Source organism: Schistocerca americana, chromosome 6, assembly GCF_021461395.2.
Source record: "Schistocerca americana isolate TAMUIC-IGC-003095 chromosome 6, iqSchAmer2.1, whole genome shotgun sequence".
In the NCBI taxonomy this organism is placed as follows: Eukaryota; Metazoa; Arthropoda; class Insecta; order Orthoptera; family Acrididae; genus Schistocerca; species Schistocerca americana.
In genome coordinates this window covers 425,658,440-425,678,084 of record NC_060124.1, presented here as the reverse complement: position 1 = coordinate 425,678,084, position 19,645 = coordinate 425,658,440, and the positions used below count along the sequence as shown (strand labels likewise).

Below are 19,645 nucleotides of genomic sequence, written 5' to 3'. Positions count from 1 at the left end.
TGACCGGAATCCTCTTTTCTTTCTCTTTTACTCTGTTTTTACCCCTTCTTTTTAAGGCTTGGTTAGTTTATCTATTCCCACACGTACTTTCTGCATTATAGCAGTTGTACCTTTTAAGTCACAGGTGGTCTTGCCTATGCTGCTTCAGCATAGTGTTGGGTTCGTTCTCTTGCCAACTTCCCTCATTTGTTTTTACTATTGACAACGTGACTGCCCTTTTACGTTTCCCCTTTTTCCGTTTTATTGTTCTGACTTTTCTGAGATGTCCTGTTAGCAGAATGGAGTCTATTTGAAACAAGGGACTGATGACCTTGCTGTTTGGTCCCTTTAACCTCAAACAACCAACCAACCAACCTAGTCAGCTCTTCCGACTTCCATGGCTTATACTACACAATCCTCAGTAGTCAATATGGGTAAAAACGTGCTGACACCAGTATTATTGTTTTCTTATCTCTGGTGTCATTAGAACTGAGAGAATTGCGCATGTTTCGTTTGCCTGTCACCAGCATTTCCTTATCTCCAAGGTGATACCGTGAACAACATTCCAAAAACAAGGAGGCGAAGGAAGGGGAGAACTGAGGGCCCCATTCTATGGCCTCTGCCCATCTGCGCGCCTGCAGTGTGCATACGTGTTGTCAGCATGAAACACCATCCCATGCCCTGGGTGCCCCGTGTCCTGCAGACAATGGTCTTGTTTGATTGTGCCATTTAGAATGACGGTATCACACAGGGAATACCACAAAAACATTATACAGACCAGTTATCAGTTAATATGAACCGCGTGCCCAATGCAACGTTCCTCAGATTTGCTCTAGCTCTTTCATACGCAGTTGCAGAATACTACTGTTACCCTGGCGAAATAGGCTCACACTAAAACAGTTGACACACAGATCAGTCACGCAATGCACCTCACTGCAGTGTACATTCGTCCCACAACGCACATTCGCTACAGATTCTTAGCAATATTTCACAACCGTCCATAAACCCAGTCACTGCTGAACGTGTGGAAAAGATTAAAAACATAACCCAGAAATAGCAACTCAATCAGAAACTTCATTATCAGAATCCCAGCGATGTGTTCTATAAAACTGTAGTGGCGCGCAGGAATCTGTCTGCAGGGTAGTAATGTGCAAGAAATCTGCAACAATCAATTGCAGGAGCATTCTTCCATGGAGTTTTGCCAACTAATCACCCTTCCAAAGAGTGATCATCATGCTCTCATCTGTCCTGAAAACACTGCTGCATGCGGAATCAGAACACAACTGATCTGGGCAAATGTAGAGCAATGCTGAAAAAGTGGGGATAGAATTCCTCTGCTGAATGTGACAGCACCAATGAGCAGCAAACAGTAACGCATCACATTAAATCTCAATTTTAACTCGTAGCATTTAAAGGGACAATGGAATGTCATCAGCTATTCTGCAGAAGTTTCTGACTGGTTTTAAAGCCTGGACGTGACACTATGTACCCATTAAAAACTTGATAATGTGTTTCTCTGTAGAAATATATGTACAACGCCGGAAAAAAATAGTACACCTGGAAAAAATATTCCTATCAGAAGATGGTAAATGCCCCATGGAACATGAATGTATGAATAATGGTTTCCACATCCGCCGACAGGTGGTGTCCCCCAGGGGGCTCACCAATGTTTGGCAGGTTTGTGCTTCGCAACCATGGGGCCCCAGTCTTTGCAACATTTTCTTCTCTTCCATACTACATGTTTATCGTCTTGCTATAATTTATCACCTCCATTGCGGAACATGTCTGAGGTATTCTTGGGAATGTTTTGCATTCTGTCGGCGATGTGTGAAGTCTCATCTTTGTATCTCCCGCTCTTTCCCTTTCTTTGTTTCCCTTCTCCTCTCGTTGCTCCGCTTTGGCGTTTGAGGATACTCTTCCTTCCTCCCTGTGCACTCCTTAAGGACAGCCCACACGTCTGACGCGTAACAGGTGACTGGGTAACGCGGAATTCTCAGCCCCGAGTCGACAGGTAGAGTTCATGTGTATCCCCTGGTACAGGCCAGGCTAACGGAGGGGTGATTGCCTGAGTTGTAATCTTCCCAAACTGCCGATTGGTCCCTCTTTCAGGTGTTTGGGAGGTGTGACCTGAGGTGCGAACAATCACCTAAGGCGGGTGCTCCCCCTTGTGAAGGGGCTCCCCAGTGGGAACGAGCGTGCCATCGTAGACGCTGGCAATCGTGGGGGATTTCCTCGCACTGAGTGAATCATCTTCCGACTCAACTTCTAAGAAACGTAAACGCCATGAGGCTAATGATTCAACGACCCTTCCTACTGCACGTACTGAATATCGTCAGTCCTTCGCCACAGTAATTCCGTTCATTATTCATAAAGGTGTACGTGCAATTGCTGGCCCTGTGAAATCTTGCTCTCGTTTACAGAATGGCGCTTTGCTTTTGGAGAACACTTACGATTCTCGAGCGCTACTACTGCTTGCTGCCTCGATTCTCCACAGTTACCCTGTTTGTGTCAGTTCCCACAGAACTTTGAATTCTCCCCATGGTGTAATTTACGGCAGGCTGCTCGACGGTCTGAGGCCGAAATACAGTCTTACATCTCTGATCAGGGGTCATTGTCATTCATCGTGTAATGAAAAGAGGTAGATTCCTCCTTAGTGCCTACCTGCAATCTTTCCCACCTTTGATATAGTGGTGCTTCCATTCAAGCTTAAAGCAGGCTATGAAATTATCACTGTCCAGCCATACATTCCAAACCCGATGCACTGTTACCAGTGTTACCATTTTAACCACGCTATAATGTCTTAGCACCCAGCCCAATGTGTCCACTGTGGTAGCAAATGCGCTAGAGGGCGATTGTCCATCTCCTTCCTGCTGTATTAAGTTTAATGGCCACCATGCTGTCTCCTTTTTGGAGTGTCCAGTGTCTCTTGATGAGTGGGCTGTAAAAAAAATCTGGATAAAGGAAAAGCTGCCTTACCCAGTTGCCCGCAAGTTACTGGCTAGTCGTAAACCATGTGTTCTCCTGTCTGGTACCTATTGTTCTGTTATCCCTCACTCCATGAAGGACATGGCCACACAGACATGCGACCAAGAATTCAGGTCTGATGTCGTGAAATCGTCCAGTGTCAATGTAGCGTCGCCATGCCCCTTCTAGCTGCGCAGCAAGCCGCCAAACTCTCGCCTCAAGGAGCAAAACCACCAGCTACACAACCGGTAGGCTAGAGAGGACAGGAGTAGTGAAGACTTCTTCTGTCCCTCCAGCCAAACACCATAGTCTTCTTCTTACCAGAAAGGCTCGAAGTAGTCCACCTAAGGCAAACTGTCTTCTCCTTCGCCACCTCGCAGATCCTCCTCGATGGTGTCGGCACGTGACACCTTCGCTCGGCCAGCTTCCGTGTGGCTAGTGCACACCAACAACCATTTTCCGGCGTCTCACGCCACAGGCTGACCTCACCAGCAAGCTAATGCTTCTGTGGAGCCCATGGAGAAGGATCCTCCTGCTTCTATGCCCTGTAGTAGCGCCTCTTCCCCAGCTGTGACTCGGCTGCCGCCGACATGACATCCACACGTCTCTTAATCAATAATCCCCTCAAATGGAACATTCGCCGCCTTCGGTCCCACAAACGCGTCGCAGCATCCCCTTGTAATCTGCCTTCAGGAAACGAAATTTCGCCCTCATGACCACTTTGAGCTTTCACATCACTTACCGATTCTTCTTGATCTTCCCCCTAAGGTCGGCATTCTTGGGAGCATCATGCTGCTCATGTGGGATGACATTCATAGTCATCCCATCTCGCCACCAATCTTCAAGCTGTTGCAATTCGCCTTTTCCTTCCCTACCTGACTTTTTCCCTCCATTATTAGCTGCCACCAGGGTAGCTACCTCACCCATTTTTGCTGCTTTGTGGCTTTAATGCATATCATCCTCTTCGTGGTTCTCCCAGGGCCTGTCCAAGAGGTGCCCTCTTGGCTGACATTCATAACCCACAACCTCTTCTGCTTTAACATTGGTGCACTCACATCCCTTTCCGACTCCTCACACACTTATTCCCATTCAGACCAATCCCTCTGCACTGCCAAGCTTGCCAATCGACTTCAGTGGTCTGTTCTTTCTAATGCCTTCTTGAGCGACCATTTCCCGTGTGCTATCTGTTCGCTGACTTCTACCCCATCCATGTGCACGCCTAAATTGCAGCTTTCTAGGGCTGACTGGCAGCTTTACTCCTCCCTAGCGACATTTGAAGAACAAGATTTCCCCAGTTGTGATGCCCTGGTCTAATATCTCACAAACATTATCCTTATTGCTGCAGAACCTCCCAAACCCCGCACCTCCTCTCCACCATGTAGTGTCCCAGTGGACTGACGCATGCTGCGACGCAATTCGCCCATGTAGATGCGTCCCCCGCGTATAAAATCGCCACCCAACGATGGAAAACTGTATGCATTATAAACAGATGCATGGAAAGTGTTGTTGAGTTCTTCAGGATAGTAAAAGAGCTGTGATGTGGGCCAACCTCAGACGGCTGTCTGGGGCCAAGATCCATTCCCAAATTTCCTGCCTCACAGTAGCAGACGATGTTATCATCGACTCTATTACTATCTCCAACACCTTGGGTCGCCGTTTCGCGGAAGTTTCGAGATCTTCTATTACCCTGCGTTCCTTCATCGGAAACGAGTGGAGACGGCTCGGGCGATGCATTTCTCTCCTCCTCATCGTGAGTGCTACAATGCTGTCTGCACTATGAGGGAGCTAGATCATGCTCTCTTCATCCCGATCCACTGCCCCAGGTCCAGATGCCACCCACATTCAGATGTTGCAGCACCTTCCTCTTGCAGGCAAGCACTTTCTCCTTAACACATACAACCACATCCTGGCAGAGGGCACTTTGCCTGGACGCTGGCGTGAAGCCACCGTCATACCCATACCTAAGCCCCCTAAGGAGAAAAACCTTCCTTCTAGCTACCACCTCATCTACCTTACCACGTACATATTCAAGGTGATGGAATGTAAGATTCACGCCTGGCTTCCCCTGCAGGTCTGGGGATTAGAATAGACCTCAGGTATCCCTGCCTGTCGTAAGAGGCGACTAAAAGGAGTCTCTCAAATGTCGCCCATTATGTGATGGTCCCCTGTAGTTTTTCACCTACATTTTTCAAAATTTTCCCGAAGAGCGATACAGTTGCGGAAGGGCGCCTTACATTGTGCTATGTGTCCATCTATCCTTGAGTTCTTTAGCCCACTTTCTCGTCGTTGCACTACACTCCAGGTCATTCTCCATATCTTGCGTGAGAACACCTTCCTGGATGCGTTTTATACCATGCAATATGCAGCTGTCGCTTTTTTGCGCTGACAATGACCCACGTATGCCGAGGAGTAGATGCCTCTCACCCTGGGGTGTTGGGACTCCTGGCAATGGCCATCCTAACAGGTGGCCTTCGCTGTGCTGGGTGGCACCCGCAGGGAAGGCCCCTGGTTGGTGACATCAGGTTCGATGACACACGATGAAGAGTAAAACGTTGTCACTTGCTCGTGATCAAACACCAGCAGTCTTTAAGTGTTTAAAGTCTCAGTACAATGCAAGAATGTAAGACTAAATAATTTCCCTCTCTGGCCATACCATGGGGGGAACGTCAGGCTAAGGATGGCAGTGAACCATATTCACACCGGTATCTCATATGTATGAGAAATGATGTAGACTTCTTCGTTCTGATGATGCCACAGCTTTCTGTAGAGCATTTAGAGGACAAGTTTGGGGAGGTGGAGAGCTTGTCCGAAATGCGATCTGGGTCAGTCTTGATAAAAACAAGATTCTCTGCCCAGTGATGGGCTTTAATCGCTTGTAACATGTTGGGGGGGATATTTCTTTTACGATCATGCCACAGTAGAGCTTAAAAATAGTCGAGGGTATTATATTTCACAGGGACCTTCTTTTGCAGTCTGACGACGAGCTGCGCGCCATTTTAGAGTGCGAGGTGTTCATTTCGTGCAGCTCGTACATAGGGATCTGTGGGAAAATCAGGTGGCCACCGGAGCCTTTATCTTGGCGTTTGAGTTGGATATCTTGCCTGAGAAGGACAAGCTGATAGTCTACCACTGTAATGTCATCCCATATATCCCTCGCACAATGCAGTGATTTAATTGCTAGAAGTTACGCCATATGTCTTCCCACTATACTTCCAGCATCTTATGTCGAGATTGTGGATGTCCATCACATCCCAATATTGCATCCGTCCCACCTCTCATCTCTGTGAACTATGGACAGCATCATTCACCTTGCTCATTGCAGGATTTTACAGTCATAGAGAAAAATCATGGAATACAAGACCCTGGACTGGCTGACCTACACTGAGGCTAAGATGGTTCAAATGGCTCTGAGCACTATGGGACTCAACTTCTGAGGTCATTAGTCCCCTAGAACTTAGAACTACTTAAACCTAACTGACCTAAGGACATCACACACATCCATCCCCCCTGCGGGTCCGGGGATTAGAATAGGCCCGAGGTATTCCTGCCTGTTGTAAGAGGCGACTAAAAGGAGTCCCACCCCCTCAAGGGGGTCGTTAGCGCCTGCGTCCGGAGACGGACGGTTCCACGACCTCTATTTGCGGTCATTTTCCTTTTTCACTTCTCGTTTCTTCCTTCCTTCGGTTGGTTCCTTTCTTTGCTCTTTTCCACCTCACTGTCTTCCTTACTCTTTCCCTTGTCTTCTTCTCCTTGCCTTCTTCTCCTTGCCTTCTCTGGTCTCCGCCTCGGCGTTTGAGACAGTCTGTCCTCTCTCTCCTCCTTTTCCTCTTCTTCCTTCCTCCCTGTGCGTGCCTGAAGGCCGACCCACGCGTTCGCACGCGTAGCCGGTGACGGGGTAACGCGTAATTCCCCGCTCTGGGTAGACATGTAAAGCGCGCGCGTACCCCCTGGTAAAGGCCAGGCCCGGGGAGGGGTGATTACCTGAGCTGATACCTTCTGACCATGCCGATTGGTCCCTCCGTCTGTTTCTCGGGAGGTGTGACCTGAGGTGTAAACATTCACCTAAGGCAGGAGTGCCCTCTGTGAGGGTCCCCACAAGGAAGGAGCGCGCCATCGGAGACGCTGGCATTCATGGGGGATTCCTCCGCAATGGATTTCACTCCATCTGTCTCGACTTCTGCCCAAAAACGGAAACGTGACCAGCCATCAGTGACAAAAGTACTACTGCCTGCCCCACAGTTCCTCGTCGTTTCTCGATCTGAGGACGGAAAGGATTTTTCCTCTGTCAACCCTTTTGTTATCCAGAAGGGTGTCGATGCCATAGCCGGATCTGTCCAATCTTATACCAGGTTGCGTAATGGTACCTTATTACTAGAAACTGAGAGCGCCTTTCAGGCACAAAAACTGCTTCGGGCCACACTCCTGTACACGTTCCCTGTGCGGGTGGAGGCTCACCGAACCTTGAATTCGTCTCGTGGTGTGGTCTATACTAGCTCCCTCGACGGACTGACTGACGAGGAGATTCAATCTTTCCTCGCTGAGCAGGGCGTGACGGCTGTCCATAGGGTCATGAAAAAGGTCAACAATGACCTTGTACCGACCCGGACACTTTTCTTGACCTTTGATAGTGTTAAGCTGCCATCGCGCATCAAGGCGGGCTACGAGGTTATTTCTGTTCGCCCCTATGTCCCGACACCTACGCGCTGTTACCAGTGTCAGCGTTTCAATCACACTCGACAGTCTTGTTCAAATGCGGCTAAATGTGACACTTGTGGCAGGGATGCCCATGAGGGTGACTGTCCACCTCCGTCTCCTCGTTGTGTGAACTGTCAGGGTGACCATGCAGCGTCCTCCCGTGACTGTCCTGTCTATAAGGAAGAACGCTGTATCCAAGAAATTCGGGTCAAAGAGAAAGTGTCCACCTCGGCTGCTCGCAAGCTATTGGCTAGTAGGAAGCCCACGCTGCTCCCAGCGGGGAAATACAGTACTGTCCTCGCCTCTCCTCGGACTACCAGGGAGGTGGCAACCCAGACATGCGATCTGACCTTCAGCACCACGGTCGTCCGTTCGGCCAGTGCTAAGATCGCCCGGTCGACGTCTCCTCTTCCTCCCGTCACCCCTCAGACAAAAGCACCTTCATCAGCTTCTGCCAAGACGAAGACCCAGAAGTCAGATGCACGGGCCTTCAAGAAGGAACCGTCCTGTGCAGACTTCCTACGTACCTCGACCTCCCAGCCTTCGACCGGTACTTCCACCAAACGACCTTCCAAGAAGGCTCCTAGGAAGCACAGTTCTCCTTCTCCGCCACGGCGCATTTCTTCTCCTGCGCCACCCAGCGGTTGCCGCCCCAGGCCGTCATCCGTTTCGCCTGGCCGCACCGCTGGTAGCCGAACATCTGGCCGTTCACCGGCGGAGGAAGCCCCCCCTCCCGGCCATCTTCCCAAGATGGCCGATGAACCTATAGACCCAATGGACGAAGACTGTCCGCCTACTGATAGCGGCGGCAGTGCTCGCTCGAAGCCAGGCCCTCCGCGGCCTTCGAGGTGACCCCTTCTTTTATCTTCCTATTCTTACGATGGCACTTATTCACTGGAATATTCACAGCATTCGCTCCAATCGAGAGGACTTGAAGTTGCTGCTCCGCTTGCACAGTCCGCTCGTCGTAGCCCTCCAGGAAACGAAGCTACGCCCATGCGATCAAATTGCCTTGGCACACTACACCCTGTGGTAGGTATCCCGGCTCATGGAGGGGTTATGTTGCTGGTCCGGGATGATCTTTACTACGATCCCATCACGTTGCACACCGGCCTGCAGGCAGTTGCCATCCACATTACTCACCCCACTTTTACATTTTCCATTTGTACCGTTTACACTCCATCGTCATCTGCCGTTACCAGGGCAGACATGATGCAACTTATTGCTCAGCTACCTGCACCATTTTTGTTAACTGGAGACTTCAATGCCCACCATCCCCTTTGGGGCTCTCCAGCATCCTGCCCGAGGGGGTCCCTGTTAGCAGACCTTTTCAACCAGCTCAACCTTGTCTGCCTCAATACTGGCGCCCCTACTTTTCTTTCGGACACATCTCACACCTATTCCCATTTAGACCTCTCTCTATGTACTCCCCAACTTGCACGCCGGTTTGAATGGTATGCACTTTCTGATACATATTCGAGCGACCACTTCCCATGTGTTATCCATCTCCTGCAGCATACCCCCTCTCCATGCTCCTCTAGTTGGACCATCTCCAAGGCAGACTGGGGGCTCTTCTCTTCCAGGGCGACCTTTCACTATCAAACCTTCACAAGCTGCGATCGTCAGGTCACACACCTCACGGAAGTCATTCTGGCTGCTGCTGAATATTCCATCCCTCACCCTACTTCTTCTCCACGTCGCGTACCGGTCCCCTGGTGGACTGCAGCATGTAGAGACGCTTTACGTGCTCGTCGACCTGCTTTACGCACCTTTAAACGCCACCCTACAGTGGCGAATTGTATCAATTATAAACGATTACGTGCTCAGTGTCGTCGTGTTATTAAAGAAAGCCAGCTGGGCTGCTTTCACAAGCACCTTCAACAGTTTTACTCCTTCTGTTGTCTGGGGTACCCTGCGCCGGCTATCTGGCACTAAGGTTCACTCACCAGTTTCTGGCTTGACGGTCGCGAATGACGCCTTGTGGCCCCTGAGGATGTCTCCAATGCCTTCGGCCGCTTTTTCGCTGAGGTTTCGAGCTCCGCTCATTACCACCCTGCCTTCCTCCCCCGCAAACAGGCAGAGGAGGCTAGGCCACCTAACTTCTGCTCCTCGAATCGTGAAAGTTATAATGCCCCATCCACCATGCGGGAACTCGAAACCGCACTTGGCCGCTCCAGGGCCTGATTCTATTCATATTCAGATGCTGAAGAACCTTTCTCCTGCGGGTAAAGGTTTTCTTCTTCGTACTTACAATCGCATCTGGATTGAGGGACATGTTCACGCATGCTGGCGCGAGTCTATTGTTGTCCCGATTCCTAAGCCGGGGAAAGACAAGCACTTGCCTTCCAGTTATCGACCCATCTCGCTTACCAGCTGTGTCTGTAAAGTGATGGAGCGAATGGTTAACTCCCGATTGGTTTGGCTGCTCGAGTCTCGACGCCTACTTACCAATGTACAATGTGGATTTCGTAGGCGCCGCTCTGCTGTCGACCGTCTGGTTACCTTGTCGACCTTCATTACGAATAACTTCTTGCGGAAGCGCCCGACCGCGGCTGTGTTCTTTGATTTGGAGAAGGCTTACGACACCTGTTGGAGGGCGGGCATTCTCCGCTTCATGCATACATGGGGCCTTCGCGGTCGCCTCCCTCTTTTTATTCGTCCTTTTTTAATGGATCGACGGTTCAGGGTACGTGTGGGTTCTGTCCTGTCACACCTTTCGCCAGGAGAATGGGGTGCCACAGGGCTCAGTTTTGAGCGTCGCTCTCTTCGCCATCGCGATCAATCCAATAATGGATTGCCTCCCAGCTGATGTATCCGGCGCCCTTTTCGTGGACGATTTTACCATCTATTGCAGCGCGCAGTGTACACGTGTCCTAGAGCACTGTCTTCAGCGTTCTCTTGACCGTCTTTACTCCTGGAGTGTCGCCAATGGCTTCCGTTCTTCTGCCGAGAAGACGGTCTGTATTAACTTCTGGCGCTACAAAGTGTTTCTCCCACCGTCCTTACGACTCGGTCCCGTTGCTCTCCCATTTGTGGAGACAACAAAATTTTTAGGTCTTACATTTGACAGGAAACTTAGTTGGTCTCCACATGTGTCATATTTGGCTGCCCGTTGTACCCGTTCTCTAAATGTCCTCCGTGTTCTCAGTGGTATGTCGTGGGGAGCGGATCGAACCGTCCTGCTTCGTCTATATCGGTCGATCGTCCGCTCCAAGCTGGATTATGGGAGCTTCGTATACTCCTCTGCACGGCCATCCATCTTACGCCGCCTCAACTCCATACAACATCGGGGTTTACGACTTGCGATCGGAGCGTTTTATACTAGTCCCGTCGAGAGTCTTCATGCTGACGCTCGTGAGTTGCCACTCACCTACCGGCGCGATATACTGCTTTGTCGGTATGCCTGTCGGCTACTGGCAATGCCCGACCACCCGTCTTATCGTTCCTTTTTTGATGACTCTCTCGACAGTCAATACGGGTTGTATGTCTCTGCCCTGCTACCCCCTGGAGTTCGCTTTCGTCGCCTCCTTCAACACCTTAATTTTTCACTCCCTGCAACCTTTCGAGTGGGCGAGAGCCACACGCCACCTTGGCTCCAGGATCAGGTTCGCGTCCACCTTGACCTCTGCTCACTCCCGAAGGAGGTTACCCCCGGTTCAGTCTACCACTCCCGTTTTATCGCACTTCGTTCGAAGTTCATTAATATGACCTTCATTTATACAGACGGCTCTAAGACCAATGACGGGGTTGGGTGTTCCTTTATTGTCAGGGCACAAAGTTTCAAATACCGGCTCCATGGCCTTTGTTCGGTCTTCACAGCTGAGCTCTTTGCCCTCTACCAGGCTGTCCTTTACATCTGCCGCCACCGACATTCTGCATATGTCATCTGCTCCGATTCCCTGAGCGCTATCCAGAGCCTCCGTGATCCGTACCTGGTTCACCCTTTCGTGCACCGGATCCAACGCTCTCTTCAGCAGCTGGTGGACGTCGGTTCTCCGGTTAGCTTTATGTGGGTTCCTGGCCATGTCGGTATCCCTGGGAACGAAGCTGCAGATGCCGCGGCCAAGGCTGCGGTCCTCCAGCCTCGGACAGCATCTTGTGGTGTCCCTTTGTCAGATTGTAGCAGGGTCATTTGTCGGCGCATTTTATCGCAGTGGCATGCCGATTGGGCTGCACTTCCAGACAACAAACTTCGGGCCCTGAAACCTCTTCCCGTGGCTTGGACGTCGTCCTCACGCCCTTCTCGCCGGGAGGAGGTCGTTTTGGCCCGGTTACGAATTGGCCACTGCCGGTTCAGCCATCGCCATCTGCTGACGGATGCGCCGGCGCCGTTCTGCCCCTGTGGGCAATTGCTGACGGTCTGCCATATTTTAACGGTCTGTCCAGATTTTAACACCCTGCGTCTTGATCTTGGCCTGCCTTGTACTGTAGAAGCCATTTTAGCGGATGACCCACGAGCAGCTGCTCGCGTTCTTCATTTTATCAATTTGACAACCCTCTCAAAGGACATTTGATTCTACTGTCTTCCTTTTTTAATCCTATGCCTGTTAGTCTGTCCTTTATCGTCTTTTCCGTTTCGTTGCTGTTTTAAACTTGTGACTCGCGGTGCATTCCTCACGTAGTCTGGGCGCTAATGACCGTTGAAGTTGTGCGCCCTAAAACCACAAAAAAAAACCACACATCCATGCCCGAGGCAGGATTTGAACATGTGACCGTAGCGGTCTCGTGGTTCGACTGCAGCGCCTAGAACCGCACGGCCACTTCGGCCGGTTGAGGCTAAGAGAATATGAGCTTCTAATCCTGTGGCTATGACCACCTCATATGCCACCGCTACGAAAACAGTGGTTGCCCCATCGGTTCCACAAATTCCAGTCGTTTCTCGGAATCAGGAGGCTACATCTGCCCGCTTGATGGTGGGGCACTCCCTCCCCCCCCCCCCCCCCATTCCCCCCATTATCCTGCCCCACCTACCTCGGGAGCACTGCCCCCTAACCATCAGGGACACCAGTCCCCATTTCGCAGCTAGAGAAGTGTAAGTCTTCTTCGGCTCCTCTTGCCAGGAAGGGGTCCTTTGGGTCACTCCATTCCCAGGTTTCTGCTAGTGGGAAAGATGATGCCCGCCAGTGGCTGAAGTGCCTGAAAGCAGCTGGTCATAAGGCTTCACGATCATCCTCAGTCTTGGAGACTGTATCAGTGACGCCCTTGCAGCCAAAGAAACCCAAGGAGCAGCGAGAAAAGTCCAAAAAAGAAGACCCTCTAAGACCAAGGAAATTAAAATGATACCCACACCACCTCTACCTGCAAACTCTGCGTCTAGGGATAAGGTGGAGATTCCACTGAGGACGTAATCGCTCCAGACCCTCAGACACAATACAATGGATATAGGCTGCTTAGGTAGTAAGTCGGTGGCAGCAGGTGACCCTGAGGCGTAAACTGCCTCATTCAATGTTACATGCCTCCCCAGTCTCACGATGATGTCATCCTCCAGTGGAATTTGGCGGTATTTTTCACCTCGTGGCTGAGCTATGGCAACTGTTAATCTTTACACCTGCTCCTCCAGGAAACCTTGTTCCCACCGATGTGGACAGCTGCTCTCGGTTTTCTATAAGGGATATTACAGGAACAGTAGCGACTATAATAGTGTGTAAGGTGGAGTTTGCGTTTCTCCTATACTCAGTCTGTAGTGAAACTGTGCCCCTCAAAACCCCTCTCAAAGCTGTGGCTGTCAGAATGACGACAGGAAATAATTGTCTGCAATGTATATCTTCCTCCAGATGGTGCAGTACCCCTGAAAATATTAGTTGCACTGATTGATTACCTAGAAAGCGGTGGCTCGTTTTTTACAGGTTACTATCCCTTGTTGTAGGTGCTGTAATTTTGATATTTTTTCTAAAAGAGCAAGGTAAAACAGAGGCCACTACTTCCACCTCAAGTGGTTTTAGTGCTCACGTACACACACTGAGCTGTGAGCACTTCCCAGTTTATCAATTGGGGCATAATTTAAAATTATTATTACTATCGGTACCATGCGTGCAATGGTCGTGCCAGGCGCGCGATACTGACTTCTTATCGTATCATTATAGGCGCGAGACCTGCACGACCTTACAGCAACATAGTTCTGCACTATTCTACTGTGACACTAAGGGTGATTTCACGTAATGAAAGGGAGAATGTAAAGATTTAGGGACCCGTTTAACAGTTGAATACGGAACAATTATACAATAAAATGAGGGTGGGGGAAGAAAGAATTGAGTTCAGCAGCCTGCCCCAACATACGTTCATAATAAGCCACGATGGCAGGAGAAAAGGAATTTTAGGAACGCTCGCCGTATTATCAAATGGAGTTTAATTTACTGAAGGAAGGGGTTGCAGGCATGCGACGACTACCACCGTGAATCAGCCAAAGACTAAGAAAGATGCTACTGGGGGTGAATCGCTAGGCAGCCTCCTGTACTAAAGGAATAAAACCAGCAAGACACGAAACTATTCAACAGGCGATACTACATAACCTTAGCCCACCGACCGACCACGTTAACGAAACATGAAGGAGCGCCAGACACTAACCACGTGGCGTAGGACAAAGGTCACAAGTTTTCAAGCTAGGAAGACCTAAATTCTGTGTAAAATTTTGCATGGGAGAACTGAAAGAGCTACTGCTAGACGAAGCGTAAAAGTGAGCATGAAAGTATGCACTTTAGTGCCAAACTGCAAGCTACTGTGACTAACAGACACAACGCACGCATTATGCCCAACTGTGCAAGGAAAACCTACAATCCTATAACACGGAAAAATTGCGTAAACCGAAATTTAAGGAACGCACATCAATAAAATGCCCAATAAGGTTCCCTCTGGGCCACAGGGTGCGAATGTACAGTGCACGTCGGCACACATGCTTACCGAAACTTCATCTCCTGAAAGCAGCACCTCCAGTCTCAGGCACGGTCACACTAGAACTGCCAACTGTCACTTTGCCCACTACCCACCCGCGGAGGGTGGTTGCCACCCACCCGCGAAAAACGGGCGCGCCTGAACTGGCCAATCAGAGGGCCGGAATTTCACAGGGAGGCGACCTCGCGACGTTAAAATCGAGCAGAAGCACCAGTTACAGCATTGGTAAGGCAGGTTGGGGAACTGAAAGCAAGAGAAACTTTGCCCCCTACTGAACATTCAAACGACACCACGTGCTAAGCTGGCGATCAGAAAAACGGATGGGACACTGGTAGCTATCACGGCTGTTAGGAAGACTCCTGCCCTCGCCCATAAATAAAGAAACTTCCTAGCGCCAAGCTCCTCTCACAGATCAGTGTGAGACAAACTGTGTACATCGTCAGATAAATGAAGCAAACCATAGAAATTAACAGGGCCTGCATTATTATATTACCGAATACCAGAATGCTGGGATTAGAAATATGAAATACGAGCACTGAATGGTGACTAAAGTACACGTCTTTCAACCTCCCTACACCTTTCCTACTTTCGGGAGATTTTAACGCCCAAAACCCCTTGTAGGGTAGCACTGTGCTTACTGGCCAAGGGAAAGATATCGAAAATTTACTGTCGCAGTTTGAACTCGGCCTCTTAAACACTGGGGCCGCCACACATTTCAGTGTGGCTCGTGCTAGTTACTTGGCCATTGATTTATCCATTTGCAGCCTGGGGCTTCTCCCATCTATCTACTGGAGAGCATATGACGACCTGTGTGGTAGTGACCACTTGTGCATCTTCCCGTCAGACCCACAGACATCTACCCAGATGCGTGTGAACGAAGCAGACAGGGAAATCTTCACCTCTGGGGTCACTGTTGGCTCTCCCCCACACGGTAACATCGATGTGATGGCTGAGCAGGTGACTGCAACAATCGCTACTGCTGCAAAAAAAAAAAAAAAAAAAAAAAAAAAAAAAACGCGACCCCGTCGCTGTTTAGGGTGCCCCTGGAAAAGGCAGTCCCTTGGTGGTCGCCAGAAGTCGCTGAGGCAATTAAGGAGCGAGCTCTACACCGGCATGAGCGGCAGCTTTGAGCTGAACACCTCATAGCCTTAAACTCCGTTACCGCGTTCGCCAGCTTATCAAGAAGGAAGCAAGAGTGTTGCGAGAGATACGTCACGACCATTCAATGCTATACGTCACCATCCCAAGTCTGGACGGAGATCAGACTCTTTGTGGGTACCAGACTCAACTGGTGTCCCTGGCATTAACATCAATGGTGTGTTATCTACAGACTCAAACGCGATTACTGAGCACTATGCTCAGGCCTCTACCTCAGAGAACTATCCATCCCCCCCCCCCCCCCCAGCCTTTCGCACCCTCAAACGGTGGATGGAAACGAAAGTCCTCTCGCTTGTTTACAGAATGGGAGCTGCTCAGCGCCCTTGCACATTGCACCCAAACAGCTCCTGGGCCAGATCGGATCCACAGTCAGATGATGAAACATCTCTCATCTCACTGAAAGCGACATCTCCTTATCTTCAAACGAATTTGGTGCGATGGCGTCTTTTCGTTGGAATGGGAAACCCAGTAAAAATCCGCTTGATGTGGATAACTATCCGCCCATCAACCTCACCAACGTCCTTCGTAAGCTACTGGCGCGTGTGGTGTGTCGGCGGTTGGGTTGTGTCCTGGAGCCACGTGGCCTACTGGCTCCATGACAGGGCGGCTTCCGCCAGGGTTGCTCTACCACGGTTAATCTTGTCCCTCAAGTCTGCCATCCAAACTGCCTTTTCCAGAAGCCAACATCTGGTTGCCGTCTTTTTTATTTATGAAAAACGTATGACTCGCCACATACTGAGTGCAGTCTGATACCCACTCCCGATTTTCATCAAAAATTTCCTGTCACTTCATTCTTTCCGTGTCTAAGTTGGTACCTCTCATAGTTTCCCCCCCCCCCTCCCCCACCCCCGTATCCAGGAAAATGGGGTTCTGCAGGGCTCCGTGTTAAGCGTATCTATATTTTTAGTGGCCGTTAATGGTCTAACAGCAGCTGTAGGGCCGTCCGTCTCACCTTCCCTCGTTCTCGCTTCCTGCGCCCGGGTTCCCGGGTTCGATTCCCGGCGGGGTCAGGGATTTTCTCTGCCTCGTGATGACTGGGAGTTGTGATGACCTTAGGTTAGTTAGGTTTAAGTAGTTCTAAGTTCTAGGGGACTGATGACCATAGACTTTAAGTCCCATAGTGCTCAGAGCCATTTGAACCATTTCACCTTCTCTCTATGCAGACGACTTCTACATTTCAAACTGCTCCACCAGTACTGATGTTATTGAGCGGCGCCTACAGGGAGCCATTAACAAGGTGCAGTCATGGGCTCTAGCCCACGGTTTGCACTTTTGGGCTGCGAAGTCGTGTGTTACGCACTTCTGTTGGCGTCGTACCGTTCATCCTGAACCAGAACTTGACATTAATGATGATCCCCTCACCGTAGTAGAGGCACATCGATACTTAGGACTGGTTTTCGACGCCCAATTTACTTGGCTTCATCACCTCCGTCAGGTTAAGCCGACCCCCAGGGGATCCACAACTCTTTTGTGGATACGTGCGTAGCGAGCACGGGGCCCCGAGCTAATGTGGCCTTCCTTCCTTTCCGGGCTGCATACCTTCCCTTTCCGCATCCTTCCCCATCCCCTGTCTTCACCCCCCCCCTCACCTCTTGCTCTTTCCTTCACTTTCTCCCCCTCTGGGAGTATGGTTTGCGCCTACGTCCGGAGACGGACGCTTGTAAATGTACCGCATTCTTCTTCTTCCTTGCTTGTATGTCTTCTTCCTTCCTTTGTCCATCTCCTTTCCTTACCTCTTCTCTTTACCCTTTTCTCCGCTGCGGCGTTTGAGACCCCCTCTTCTTTCCTTTCCCTTTCTCTTTCTTCCTCCCTGTGCGTGTCTGAAGGCCGACCCACGCACTTCCATGCGTAGCCGGTGACGGGGTAACGCGTAATTCCCCGCCCCGGGTAGACAGGTAGGACACGTACGTACCCCCTGGTAAAGGCCAGGCCCAGGGAGGGGTGATTACCCGAGCTGATACCTTCCGAAAGTGCCGATTGGTCCCTCCGTCCGTATGTCGGGAGGTGTGACCTGAGGTGTGAACAATCACCTAAGGCGGGTGTGCCCTCGGTGAGGGCCCCCACAAGGGAGGAGCGCGCCATCGGAGACGCCGGTAATCATGGGGGATTCTTCCGCAATGGTTTCCTCACCTTCCACTATGTCTGCTCACAACCGTAAGTTCACTGAGTCTCAGCCACAGACGGTTCTTCCATCGTTGCCACAGTTCCTTGTTGTTTCTCGGTCTGACGAAGGTCACGACTTTTCCACGGTCAACCCTTTCATTATTCAGAAAGGTGTCGACGCAATTGCGGGTCCTGTAAAGTCTTGTTCCAGATTACGGAATGGTACCCTGTTGTTAGAAACACACAGTGCCCTCCAGGCTCAAAAATTGCTGCGTACTTCTCTGCTCCACACCTTCCCTGTCCGGGTGGAACCACACCGTACCTTAAATTCCTCGCGTGGAGTCGTTTATACACGCTCCCTCGATGGATTGTCTGACGAAGAAATTCAGCACTACCTGTCTGACCAGGGCGTCACAGCCGTTCATCGGGTTATGAAAAGGGTTGACTCGAACATCATTCCAACCCGCACTGTCTTCTTGACATTTGACAAAGTTCAACTCCCATCAAAAATCAAAGCAGGCTATGAGATAATTTCCGTTCGCCCTTATGTCCCAAACCCTACGCGTTGCTATCGATGTCAGCGGTTTAATCACACCAGCCAGTCCTGTTCCAATCCGGCCAAATGTGTTACGTGTGGCAGGGATGCCCATGAGGGTGCTTGTCCACCTCCATCCCCTCGCTGCATCAACTGTATGGGTGACCACGCTGCTTCCTCTCGAGATTGCCCTGTTTTTAAGGACGAAAAGCTGATCCAGGAAATAAGAGTGAAGGAAAAGGTGTCGACCTTCGCTGCTCGAAAGTTACTCGCCAGTCGACAGCCCACCGTGCCTCAGAAAGGAAAATACAGCGCTGTCCTTGCTTCTTCTCGGCCAACAAAGGAGGCGGCCACGCAGACTTGCGACCTCACATTTAGTACCACGGTCGTCAGATCGGCCAGCGCCAAGATCGCCCGTTCAACCTCACCTCTTTCGCCTGCCCACTCTATGGCTCACCCTTCGTCGGGTTCTGCTAAATCTCGAGCCCAAAAGTCAGACGCCAAGTCTTCGAAAAAAGAGCATTCTCGTGAAGAGTTTTTACGTACTGCAACTTCACAACCATCGGTTCCTCCTTCATCTAAACATACCTCCAAGAAGGCTACGAAGAAACACAGTTCCTCTCCTTCTCCGCCAAGGCGTGTCCCATCTACAGCACCACCTGGCGGAAATCGCCCTCGGCCACCTTCTGTGTCGCCGAGGCGCACTGTTGGTGGCCGGTCAACTGGCCGATCGTTGGTGGCAGGAGCTGCTCCTGACCAACCTATGGATCAGGATCTTCTGCCTTCGACTGAATGCCATTCCATGCCGTCGGTCGCAAGCTCTGAGCAGTCGTTGAGTTGACAGCACCCTTGGTGCCGTTCCTCCATTTTCTGTTCACCCTATGTCCATTATCCACTGGAATATCCGCGGCATTCGCGCCAATCGGGAGGAATTGTCGATCCTCTTACGATCCTACTCGCCGGTCATCTTCTGTCTTCAGGAAACAAAGCTGCGTCCCCATGACCGCTTTGTTCTCCCTCATTTTCAGTCCGTCCGATATGACCTCCCCTCAGTTGAAGGCACTCCAGCCCATGGAGGACTCATGATTCTGCTCCATGATACTCTCCATTATCACCCAATCCCCTTAAACACTTCGTTCCAAGCCCCCTGCGGGTCCGAGGATTAGAATAGGCCCGCGGTATTCCTGCATGTCGTAAGAGGCGACTAAAAGGAGTCCATCCCCCTCACGGGGGTAGTTCGCGCCTGCGTCCGGAGACGGACGGTTCCACGACCTATCATCGTGGTCCTTTTGGTTTTTTCACTTCTCGTTTCTTCCTTCCTTT

General features: G+C 50.6%; 1 protein-coding gene across 1 annotated transcript in view; it reads right to left on the bottom strand.

The window, feature by feature from the left end:
* LOC124620184 (vicilin-like seed storage protein At2g18540) overlaps window positions 1-19,645 on the bottom strand; it is a 163,553-nt gene that overhangs the window by 16,779 nt on the left and 127,129 nt on the right. The window lies entirely within an intron of this gene.